We start from the raw sequence: 13127 nt of genomic DNA on the forward strand, positions 1-13127 counted from the left end.
TTGTCATCAGCTTCAGACCACACTTTCCTCCTATGTGATTTGGTAGACATGAGCCTTCAACTTTCCCTCACTGTCAAATAATTGAAATAGTTTGTACTCTATTTTGGGACTTTCTCATCAATAATACTGTGACAGATTCTATGGATATCATGAGGTGAAAATGTTTCCAAAAAGGTCAGTAATTTCAAGTGACAGAGGAGGAGAGAAGAAGAGTAGTAGTATCACTCAAGGTGCAAAGGTAGAAGTAATAAAACCATTTGAGGCTAGTGAAAAATTTAACCAAGTCGATGAAGTGTTAGGGATTACATGCTCTACAAGTTTCAAATCAGTGAAAACAAGTAATCCTGCTGTAAATAATTCAAATATTGAAGCATGTGCTTACCCTGAGATTTATTTTGTAAATGGCTTTGCTATTAAGATTTTTAAATTTATAATTATCATTTTCTCTCTAATGTATGTTTAAATTTTCTACCCTTAATTTTATCATTTAAATTTTCTAGCAGCAATTTTTACTTTTGACAAAATGAGTCTCTCTTTCAATGATGGGAATTGGTATAAAGCAGGATTTGATTAATAGAAATCCACCCTCCATTAAACAATCATGAAATGTTTCTAATCTGTTAATAGGGCCTGGGGTAAGCCAGTTAGAAATATAACAATGTTTAGTATTTGTTATGAATTTCTATTTCCTGACTTTCCAACCCATTATAATATAACTACAGTCAATTTATTTTAAGAATGTGGAAATAATTATTTTGTTTCAAAGAGAATTATTATTGTTCTTATGAACTATTATAAATTTAAATGACTCAATAAACAAACATGCCCTGTAGTATCTGCTTTATTCTCATCTACTTTCTAAGAATATTATATTTAGCTATACCAAGGAAGATGGTCATCTTAACTATTATTTGCAAGAAATAGCAATGTGAATATTCCCAAATGAATGAAGAATGTTCACTATGGCTTGTAGTGGGGGATTTCACATTAATTAAACTGCCAAATTATCAATTAACTGAAAAATAAATGCATTAAATATACATCTTAAATTGCAGAATTATTTTAAAGGTAATTGCATCTCTTCAGGGTGCCTTTAACCATAGTTAATTACTATTGTAATGTGGAGCTACAATTTCCCTGCATTTTTAATAAGGGTCCAAAACCACCTTTGGAATTTGCCCCCTTGTGTGTCTTCACCAGATATTTAAATCGTTTTCTAATGACATGCATTATAAGGGGTTTAGCAACTAAGGCAAAAATCATTAAACCTCCCATTTTCATTTACAGGGCTTCCCATTTCTAATCAGTGCTTTACTTCCCATAGTATTTAAACCATTTATTTTCTTCCTTCTGACTTTCACACATCCTGGAATCAACCTTACAGCTAAGGTTTTTCTCTTTTCCTGAAGAAAACACGTTTAGCGAACATTTTAGTCACTATTTTATAAAATCAACATTGTCTTTTGCTGGAGGCTTTATTTCAGTAAAGAGATAAAAACAGAAGGAAACTATGTTTCCTCTCCCATCATTTATTAAAAGATATTCTCTGTGATCACTTGGACTGTTCCTGTACCCATTTAAGAAAATGAAGTAATGGGACAATCTTGAGGATAGATTCAGGTTGCGAGTTGCCTCAAGTTTATCCAATTTTGAGAGGCCTCTTTAAGATAATATACAGACAATTCATATAAATGTTATAAGGACAAGTAAGAATTTAAAATAAGAGGCTCACTTATCTCAGTTGAAAATAAAGAGATGACCCCCTCCTTTTTCCTAGAGCAGGTACTGTAGAAAACCTGTAAGTACTTTCTTCTCTCTGTGAAATATCTACATGTCGGGTTAAAAACTAGATAGGCCTATTGTCAGCTTTATGGCCAAGAAAGTCTTTCTCTAGGACCTGAGAGCCATCCACTGAAATGTAAACATCAAGGAAGATGGCACCCCTATCTCCTAGTGTCTGTGGAAGATTAGGAGCCTCACCTCCTGAGTAGCTTACTGCAGGTGGCAAAAGTACCTCCTGTCTTAAAGATATGTACCATTTCTTTATGGCTTCTTTTGTTTCCTGCTGCAATAACACTATCAGTATGGCCAAATCCAAATTTTCATGAACAACTAGCTCATGCTGATTGAAAATCATATACAGGATGTTAACAACAACAAATCATTAATATAAAGTACATGAAATTACTTCAATTAAAATGTGAATAGTGAAATCCATGTAAACCCACTTATATGTTCTAATTAAACATGCATAACTCTAATGAATTGGTATGTCTTGGGCAAATTATATATGTATGTACATATATATAATTACTAAATAACATATTACATTCACCTTTTAATCAAGTAATATGACATATATCTATAATATATATAACATATATATATGTATATACATATGTTTTAAAAAGCTAACAAAAGGCCTATCTAGTTTTCCAAAGGACACATATGGGGGAATCAGGAAAACCTGATGCTAAATATATGAGAATTCAGCAAACACTGACTCTAAAAATATGATATCTGAGCAACAATCCTGCACAATAATGAGTTCATCCTTAGAAAGATGTTCTAAAAGCAGCTGAGGGGGGGAGAGAACTTTCATTTTATATAAACTGTGATTGTGAGGTAGCTAAATTTAGTATAAGTTGAAGCTGCATTACTCTTTTATCATCAATAAAAAATAGACACTTCTACAAAAACAAACAATTGAGGAAAGAATTAGTATTTAATAAATTGGAGTATAGCAAATTTTTGAGCAATTGGTGGGGAATAGGAAAAGAGAATGTATTTGACTTGATGCTAGAAATATTTGTCAGGCATACGGTGCTCATGACATTGAAATTTGGAGCTATAATATTAGAATGTAAGCCCTTGAAGATGGGGGTATTTTTGTTTCTATTTTTACCTATTTTGTTCTCTGCTGAGGCCTCTGACTGAAACTATTTCTGGAATATGGTAGCTGCTCAATAAATATTTATTGACTAAAAAATGACAGATAATCTTAACATTCTTCAGGGATCTTCAACTCAAAAGAGTTGTATAAACTTCACGGAAAAAGAAACTGAATTTTAAGACTATTATGTATTGTTACAAAAGTAATCAATAATACATTTAAAAATCATACCATAGTGTAATGATAACACACTTGTCAAAAATGTGAAATCAATGGAGACTATTATTTGGGTGAACTAGAAGTTAAATATTCTTTTCCTTATAAAGCACCAGTATTTAAATCCACAATCATTGCTATAATAATGTTTTTAGAGCTATAACCTTATCTACCTCTAAATTAAAAAAATAATAATATGTAAATAGTGTTCACACAGGGTACTAGACTGAGTGTAGGACAATATTTGAAAGGAGAAACTTTCTCATTACAAACTCATTATTTTTTTTCCACTACGTATATCCGATATTTTGATATAAAATAGGAAAAACAGAAAAGAAATCAAGGTAATAGGGGCCAATAAAAGCAGAAAATCATAAAAATTCTTTTTTTTTTACTATTTTTTTCTGAGAGAGAGAGAGAGTGAGAACACAAGGGGGGAGGGGCAAAAGGAGAGGGGAGAGAGAATCTTAAGCAGGTTCCACGCCCAGTGTAGAGTCTGGTGTGGGCTAGATCTCACAACCCCGAGATCATGATCTGAGCCAAAATCAGGAGTCAGACATTAAACTGACTGAGCCACCCAAGGTGCCCCTAAACATTCTTAACTGAGCTCTTTTTCTTGTTCAAATGTAGGTATTGAAGCATTGTTTCATCTTCATCTTTACCATAATGGTTGTCTCTATGGATTGAATTATTTTTTAGTTCAAAATAACTTGCAGAAACTATTTTAAACTCATTTCATTTTAATATTTAACCTTGGAATTTTAAGAAGTGAGGGTCTTATTCCTTTGGAATATGACGGTTGCTTATACCTGTGATTTCCTCCTCTTCCTTTTCAGAGTTCTCTGAAGAGGTATCTGTGCAAAAAGAACAATATGGAAAGAAAGTATTCATTTATTAATAACTATATGAAGACCCAATGACATTCACTGAACTTTGAGGTTCTCTGGCTTTTGATGTTGAGTATGAGCTGAGGCATGGAAACCCAGGTGAGCTGTTTATTCTTCCCTTTCACATTCTACCCTGCTCCCCTGGAAGCAGACTTCGATTTACCTAAGCAAGAAGGACCGTGGCTGAGGAGCTGGACCTGATGGATCAGGCCAATGGGACCAGGTGCAGTCCAGGACTGCCTGCGTCGTGGAGGATAGAAGCCTCTGCCTCTACGACCAGGAAAGAAAATGGTTATGTGTGGCTTACATTTGTCCAGTGAAGGCAGAATATTTCACATTCTTTGGCACAGACAACGGAAATGAGCCCGCTCACAGAACAGTATCATCCTTAAATGCAGAATTTCTTCTTAAACAAGTGGGACCTAACATTAGGCATGCTGACACTTATTTAGAACCACACCTCTCTGTGATCACATTACAATGGAGGAAAAGAGAAGTAAAAGGTTGAAAGGATGCATCTTATCCCTGCAGGTTGTGTTGGAAATGAGAATGCAGGGGTAGAAATATCCATCCCCTCCTTAAAACTGAGAGCATATTTTATGCCTAAACTCTGAGTTCTCTGAGATTTCCCTTTGTGCTGGCAGATAATAGTTCTTACTACTACTGGGTAAAAAATATAGTGTCTAGTCGGTGAAACAAATACTTAAGAAACCATGGGAGCATATGTAAGACTGTTGAATCACAGACCTGTACCCCTGAAACAATCCATTATATGTTAATAAAAAAAATAAATAAAGATTAAAAAAAAGAAAAAGAAATAATGGGAGATCCTGGTAGGAAAGATTATCAAAACATTGGTGGAAGGGGTACCTTCAATCAGTTCTTTAAAAATAGTCAAGATATGCAAATGACTTGGGTGTTGTTCAGTGGATGAATAGATAAAAGATGTGGTATACATACACAATGGAATATTATGAGAAATGAGCCATGAGAAAGAGAGAAATCCTGGGATGCCTGGGTGGCTCAGTCCATTAAGTGTCTGCCTTCGGCTTGGGTCATGATCCCAGGGTCCTGGGATTGAGCCCCATGTTGGGCTCCCTGCTCAGCGGGGAGCTTGTTTCTCCCCTTCCCACTGTCCCTTTCCCCACTCGTTCTCTCTCTCTCCCCACTCGTTCTCTCTCTCTCCAATAAATAAATAAAATATTTTTAAAAAGCACGCCAAACTCAGAGAAACAGAGAGCAGAAAAGTAGTTGCCAGGGCCTGGAGGGTAGAAGATAGAGAGAGGTTGGTGAAAGGGTACAAACTTTCAGCTCTATGATGAGTAAGGTCTGAGGATATAATGGAAAATATGGTGACTAGTTGTTTTGCGTAACTGAGGTTGCTAAGACAGTAGAACTTAAGTATTTTTTTTTAAAGATTTTACTTATTTATTTGAGAGAGAGAGCACATAAGAGGGGATAGGGTCAGAGGGAGAAGCAGACTCCCTGCTGACCAGGGAGCCCGACGCGGGACTCGATCCTGGGACTCCAGGATCATGACCTGAGCCGAAGGCAATCACTTAACCAGCTGAGCCACCCAGGTGCCCGAACTTAAGTATTTTCACTGAAAAAAAAAAGCAAGAACAGAAAACTTGTGAGATGATGGATGTGTTTATAACATAATGGAGAGTGTCCTTTCAGAATTTCAAATGACCATGATGTATACTTTAAATATCTTAAATTTTCTGTCAGTTATACCTCAATAAAACTGGAATTTAAAAAAAAATAGGTAAGATATGAAAAGAGAGTGGGAAGGGACATGTAGTCCCATAAATTTGGGACAATAGTACAAAAAGGAGCTTCGAGTGGAAAGTGAGCATAGTATGTTTAAAAGGAGAGAGCGGCTCTATCTTGGCTCATGCTGGGAAGCTGTGAGATCTAAAATTGTACGTGTAGAACAGACAGGATTTTACAGAGACAAGTGAGTCATAGCAGTGAATACCCTATGGGTTCTTGTCTGCTCTGAGATCCACTCATCTGTCATGAGGAAAATGTTCTGCATGTGTGTTTTTGTATAATCCTGCTCATTATGTTTTGTAGATTGGTGTTAGGTTTAAAAACAGGCTCTTTGCAAGAAGGAGGAACATTATGAATCCAAGTGTTAAACTGCCAGTGCTCTTTAGTAAAATTAAAATGCTAATCCACACTCTGAATTTTGTCAATCTTAGTAAACCTAAAGTGGATGATTTAGAAAATAAATTTTAGAATAATTAAGGGGAATATACCCCCAGTGTGATCATTGATTTTCACGGTAGCTGCGTCGTGTCCACATTTGAGGAAAGAGTTTCTGAACAAGTGTGGAAAGGTGTGCTGGTTAAAAGAAGAAAAGGAGAGGTGGTTATACACTCTGCAGCCTCCCTCCATTACCTCCGTTACCGGCTCTGCTTCCCAACCATCTGTACCAAGCCATCAAAAGGCCTGCTGGTGCTTAGTCAGAGAAGGAAGTGTCAGCCCCCACACCGTGTGGTCGCCACGGGACCAATTCTGATGAAAAGCATTTTTGGCAACACTAGAAGGGAATCCTTATGACTCTAATTAAACCTAGAAAGCATGGATAGATTGCTTGAATTGAACAATAATTAAAAATTGCTTTAGTACGAAGCAGGTTACTCTCAGAAGTATTTTAGTTATTTTCCCATTTTTCTTTTTTTCACAAGGCAACTTATCCAGCCAGAAGAAACCTAAATGTTTTGGCCAGTTAGTCATTACAAGGTACACTGGAATGTAGTAGGATTTAGCAATATTATAGTCACCACCGTCCCAATGATAATTGTTTCCAAAATAGATGATGAAACCATTTGAATTGTTAAATTTCAATAAATATTAAGAATCTGCAGGTTTTCCCACATAAACAATGGATTATTTTAAATTTCAAAGTAATTAGAAAATATTTTGATAAATATGTCAGACCCACTCAGTATTCTGAAATAGCATTCTTTGCAAAGAATTTCATATATGATTTTTAAACTTTTAGAGTTCTATGAGCTTATATAGAGATGAAATTTATATTAACAAAATATATAACAATATTTAATTACTCATTTTTTAAAAATCATGGGGTAGAACTCATTATATGATGCTTCAGGAACAAAGAGACTGACATGCTATAACCATATAGTGCGATAATTGCAAATTAACTAGTTGCAAATAAATCACTTAATTAAGCAAAATCCTAAGGCATGTTACCCTCCAAAGAGTAGGTAACAATCCAATTGTCAAAACAGCTCAACAGAATTAGAAATATACACTTTATTCAAAGATAAAAATATTGGGATTATTCTAATAACCTCTAAGTGTCTTCATAGGGCAAAACTATCATTTTTTTCTTGTTATTATTATTGAAATGTAATTTTTAAGGGATCTTAGAAATGAGAGCAATAGTGAGACAATAGCAATATTTATTTATTTATTTATACATCTGATTCTACACATTTACTTATTTCTTCCTGGCAACAATCTGAAGAACAAGATATAGTTATTTTACCATTTAATCCATTCTCTGGCATAGAGAAATAGCCCAACAAATATGTGTGAAGTGAATCCCCATTTTACTGCTGATAAAGCCCGTGCTCAGCTAGATGATGCCACAGAACTAATAAATCGTAGAGCTGGGTAAGAATGCTGGCCTATCAGATTCCTGACCCCACACACTTTCCATTATGAAAGACTTCCTTTCTCTTTTCTCTCTATCCACTTTGAAGTGTTATTCATTTATTTTGTTGGGTGTTTCCTTGACTGTCAGTTCTGTCAGATGGGTTATAATGCCTCTCTTGGTTATCCACTTTATTTGGAGCACTTCGCACACTGAGAAACAATCTAAATTTTTTTGGAATGACTTCAAGACTCAGTGCCCTAACTTTTCAGTTTTGTGATTTTTTTTTTCACCTTTAGTGACTTTTATCTTTACTCAGTATTCTCCTACACTTGATCTTACCATCACCTGGAAACTCCCAACCAATTAAAACTTGAGTTGAAACATTCCTTTCCCAAATCACAAATCAGCTCATTCATCTCAGTTAATATCAAGATACATTTGCTTCAACTCCATGTGGTCCTCCAATTGCTCAAAAGCTCTATTTCTCCTCTTTCTTTCTCTTCTCATGTTTTTCTTCCTCATCCAAGATTCCTTATTCATCATTTCAAATATTCTCTGATTCTTTTTTTTTTTTTTAACTAGTTCCTTTTCTCTATTGTTTTTATAATCACACTGCCTGGAAAAAAAAAAAAAAAATATGCCCACTTTCTCTACACACACACCAGGCTAGTAAGCACTACTGGAGATGCCTGCAAAATGAGGTAGATTTGTGATGCTGCAGATTCATGGCACCCAACCTCACCTGGACTCTTAATCACAGCTTGTAATCTTTCCACAATTCCGTCTTCACTTCTTGCTCCCATTCTTTAAAATGGCAATTTAAATATTTTGTATAAGTCTCCATAAAGCTCCCTGAACTCTCCTTAAATCCCCCCCTTTCCTTTTTTCCCACATTCAGTAATATTTACAACAGCATAGATGGGGTAATTATTGAATTGTCTTCACATTAAAATAGAAATCATTTAATAGACCAGTCTCTACTTCTGCCACCACACTAAGGTATACTAATCTGCATCTAGATCGTTCTTTAATTCTCCTTTGCCAAAGGACACTATGCTGCTTCTCAGTTTTATGCCATTTCTTCTCCATTCTTGGTATTTTCATTCTTGTACTCCCTGCCGACTCCTTTCCAATAACGTGTAAACATCAAGTTACCAAGTTACTCCATTAAACCCCCCTCAATCTGTTGGTTCTCTAGCCTCCACCATAGTTTTCTTCTCTTCAAAGCATCTCATGAGTTTTCAACACTGTGGCTTTCTCCATCTCCTTATGTCCTGCACTCAAACCATAGCAACTTGACAATTGCCTCACTATTGTAGTAAAATTGCTTTCAATCTAGTTCCCCTACCTTGTCTTAGTCCCAATAGAGAAAAAATTAATATTCTTTTCACTTGATCTCCTGGCAATATCTGAAGTTGCTGGACACTCTTTATACAATGAATTATTTGTCTTCCTTCTACTTTTCTTTCTTTTTTTTTTTTTTTAAAGACTTTATTTACTTATTTGCCAGAGAGAGAGAGAGAGCACAGGGAGGGGCAGAGGGAGAAGCATGTTCCTCATTGAGCAAAAAGCCCAATATGGGACTCAATCCCAGTACTCTGGGATCATGACCTGAGCCAAAGGCAGATGCTTAACTGACTGAGCCACCCAGGAATCCCTTACCTTCCTTTCTGATTATTTCCCAATTTCCTTGGCAAACTACTCATTCTGTGCATTCTATAAATGGTTCTAAGGACCTTTTGTTTGGAATTTTCATTGATGTTTTCATTTTCAACATAGAATATCTACTGCTACCTTTACTTTAAATAGGACCGTGCATGGCAAATGGGAAGTGCATGGTAATTATTTGTTGAATAATTAAAGAAAGATTATTTTCGTCTGTTAGGATTTGCTGTGTGCAATGCCAGTCTGGTTCAGAAAATTTCTAATGCTTAAGGTTATATTTTAGAGATGAGGTTCTTTCTTCGAAGTATATGAGAAACTGCGTTTTTCAGACCATTTTGATATGCTACACTTTATTTTCTTTCTTTGTCCAGTAGGAATAAAAGAATATAAGCAGGATTTTAAGAATCTTTGTAGAAAGGACAATGTATCACAAAAAATGTATTTTCTTTTTTTACACCCAAAAATTACACAGAAATATTAAATGATGATTAGAACTTGGCTGTATTAACATAAATAAGTGAGCATGAGGAATTTTATATTTTTGCCTCCTTATATTTATCCAAACTCACATGACTCTGTTTTTTCTTTAATATCTTTATAGGGAGACATCTATGATCTGTAAATCCATGAAACCTATGTAGAATCTATTGTCCATCTTTTGATAAGATTGAAAATTTAAGTACATTTAACATTATCACAAAACTAGAAACAAAGGTAAATTGATCCCCAAGGTACAGGAAGATTTTCTGAAGTGCTGATATGCTGTCACATAATAAATATTATCAATATGTTTCTCATATCTCTTATGAATTAAATTACCATGAGATGCAAAACAAAACAAGAACAAAAGAAATGACTCCAGCATATAAATGCCTTCTTTAAATGAGTCTTTGTTCTTACAAGGCCATGGCTTAATTACCATCCTTACTCTAAGCATCTGGTTCACTGCTTTGATTTAATGAAAGGTTAGTTTGACCCCACACTCGAAAGTATCTTTATAAAGTAGTGGAAGTAACAATTATTACCGGGAGATTATTTATCAAAAGCAAGATTTTCAAGGATGAGGTGATCACTACTTAACCAAATAACTGACCTTGACAAGCTATATAAAGTTGACCTGAACTTCAACTATTGTAGATATGTTAAGGATAATAAATTTTTCCCTTTAAAATGAATGCTGAATTTCCCAATAAAAACATACACTATTCTTTTAAAGTCCTTACAGATTAACTTGGTAAAGTGAAAGCTTGAAGTTTCCAAATAGAGATCCTTAATGGTTCTTTTTTTCCCCCAGATTAGTATTTATATGGTAAATGCCATGTTATTGCCTCTTTTATGTCATTTTAATGCCTTAGGCATTTCTAAGAAAGAGAAGTTGTGGTTAGAAGGTGCATGAAGAAAAAACTGAGAAAACTTCAATGTTTACTGTTCAAGATTTGTCTGTATTGTGCATATATTTGCATATGTATACAAAGATATCCCTGTGTGTGTGTGTGTGTGTGTGTGTGTGTGTGTGTGTAAACAGGTTTGAAAAGATTAGTGGAAAAAAATCACATTAGAAGAGGAAAATAATCAAAATAACACTGATTAAAATTACCTGCTCTATTAAGTGATATGCTTGCTGACCATTTCCCCTCCCCCAAAAGGAGAGGGGGAAAAAACAGGTTTTTCCAAGGCTTTCGCAGAAATTCTTTCCCATACTAGTGATGTTATAATCTGATCATGATTAGTAGGGAAAACCATAGAGTTGGTTCAGCCTGACACAAACTATAGAGTAAGGAGATCTTTCATCTTTTCTACCCCTGCCCCCCATCGTTTTTGCTTTGTCTGGAAGGAGAAGGATTGAAGGATCAAGGCTTGGCAGAGAGAAGCCACAAGCTAGGTACTACCCTTGTATCATGCCAGTGTAAGCAGAAGGTATTCCCAGATAAGAGTGTTTGCCAAGGTTTTAGGATAATCAGCTAATTAACAATTTTGGTGTGTAGTGGAAGGAGGCAGATTCTTACCAGGCTCTCAAGTGCAGGAACATTGAAGCATCCAAGTCCTGAAACACCAGAGGTTATCTATCAACAAAACTGCCTGCAGCTAAAGGGACTGTTTGCAACTCTGAGTCCCAGAGTAAATACTGCAGTTATGGAATGGTGGGAGCCGGTATTCTTATTCTAAATGAGAAAGGAATGGCTAAAAATATAAGCAGACGGAAAATACCCCAGAGGTTGTAAAATCTATTTATTTGCTCATGTTTTAGGTAAATGTTTCAAAAGCTGTTTTGGAACATGTTGCTCTAAAGGGAAAGCTCTATTTCTAGTAACAATTAAGAACTGGTTTCTAACTTGTACTTTTTTATTTTGCCACTAGCAGTATGATTTCTAAAGGCACTCCTACATTCTCCACACATCACTCACAAACATACCAGGCTCTGAAGCTACCAAATATCTTTTTCAGAGCATGTCTAGCTGGGCCAGGTACTAATAGAGGCCACAGAATCCACTTCAGACAGGTTCCATTCTGATGTTCAAGCATTCCTCCTTCAATCGGCAAATATTAGTTGAGGACCTACTAAATTCTGGACACTGTTGTCACTGATATGCCTGCCTACTAAGCTACGGCTAGGCAGGATGCTATTATATGGGTTTGACTGCTTCTCCGCTGTGGCTGATTGTCTTGGCACTTGAGTCCTATGAAGGACACTGGGAGTGGACAGGAGCAGTTGGAGCAAACTCCCCTACAGTTCCACCTCTCTAGAGATTGTCTAGATATTAACAATTTAAGTCAACTGGAGCCTCTGATCACTTCGTTCACAAACAGGAAAGAAACTCTGTATAGGTTAGCTTTAAACACATTGTAGGAAGTGACAAGTGTTAGTAAATGCATTGGTACAAAAGAAATGCAGGTTCTATTCTAAAGAGGTTACGAGTTGTGATGATTAAGGTTTGACTTGAAATTTGTTTTCAGTCGAGTTTAAAAACACATAAAACAAACGATCAGAATCAAGCTTTTAAAGACTTCCTGAAGATCTTAAGAAATGGACCTATCAAAGACTTCAAACATATCTATATTGATCTAAGACTTCTTTCACTTTTCCTATTTTGAAATGTTGGCACATGCATTCTATGAGTAATCATTTTGGCTTAAAGAATAAAAAGAAGATTCAGAGCATTCACAAATTGATAAAATTTTATCTCAGTATGATATCCTCAAAATATCATGATGGAAGCAACAGACATAAGATATGAAATTATTTTTTAAAAGATTTTATTTATTTATTTGACAGAGAGAGACACAGCGAGAGAGGGAACACAAGCAGGGGGAGTGGGAGAGGGAGAAGCAGGCCTCCCCGTGGAGCAGGGAGCCGGATACAGGGCTCGATCCCAGGACTCTGGGACCATGACCTGAGCTGAAGGCAGACGCTTAACGACTGAGTCACCCAGGCACCCCAAGATATGAAATTCTTTAAAAAGTTTTATATTTTAGGGGCTCCTGGGTGGCTCAGTTGGTTAAGCGACTGCCTTTGGCTCAGGTCATGATCCTGGAGTCCCGGGATTGAGTCCCACATTGGGCTCCCTGCTCAGCGGGGAATCTGCTTCTCCCTCTGACCCTCTTCCCTCTCGTGCTCTCTCTCTCTCATTCTCTCTCTCTCAAATAAATAAATAAAATCTTTAAAAAAAAGTTTTACATTTTATATCTCCATTCCTACACTGTGATAGGTAGACTGTTTTCTATGCAAATATGTATATTTCAAAAATTTGATTCAATACTCCTGCTTGCATTCTTTATTAAATATCAAGATTATAACATGCAAAAATCAGAGATTTCTTCCTGAATAATGTTT

The sequence above is a fragment of the Zalophus californianus genome, chromosome 3, assembly GCF_009762305.2.
Source record: "Zalophus californianus isolate mZalCal1 chromosome 3, mZalCal1.pri.v2, whole genome shotgun sequence".
NCBI lineage: Eukaryota > Metazoa > Chordata > Mammalia > Carnivora > Otariidae > Zalophus > Zalophus californianus.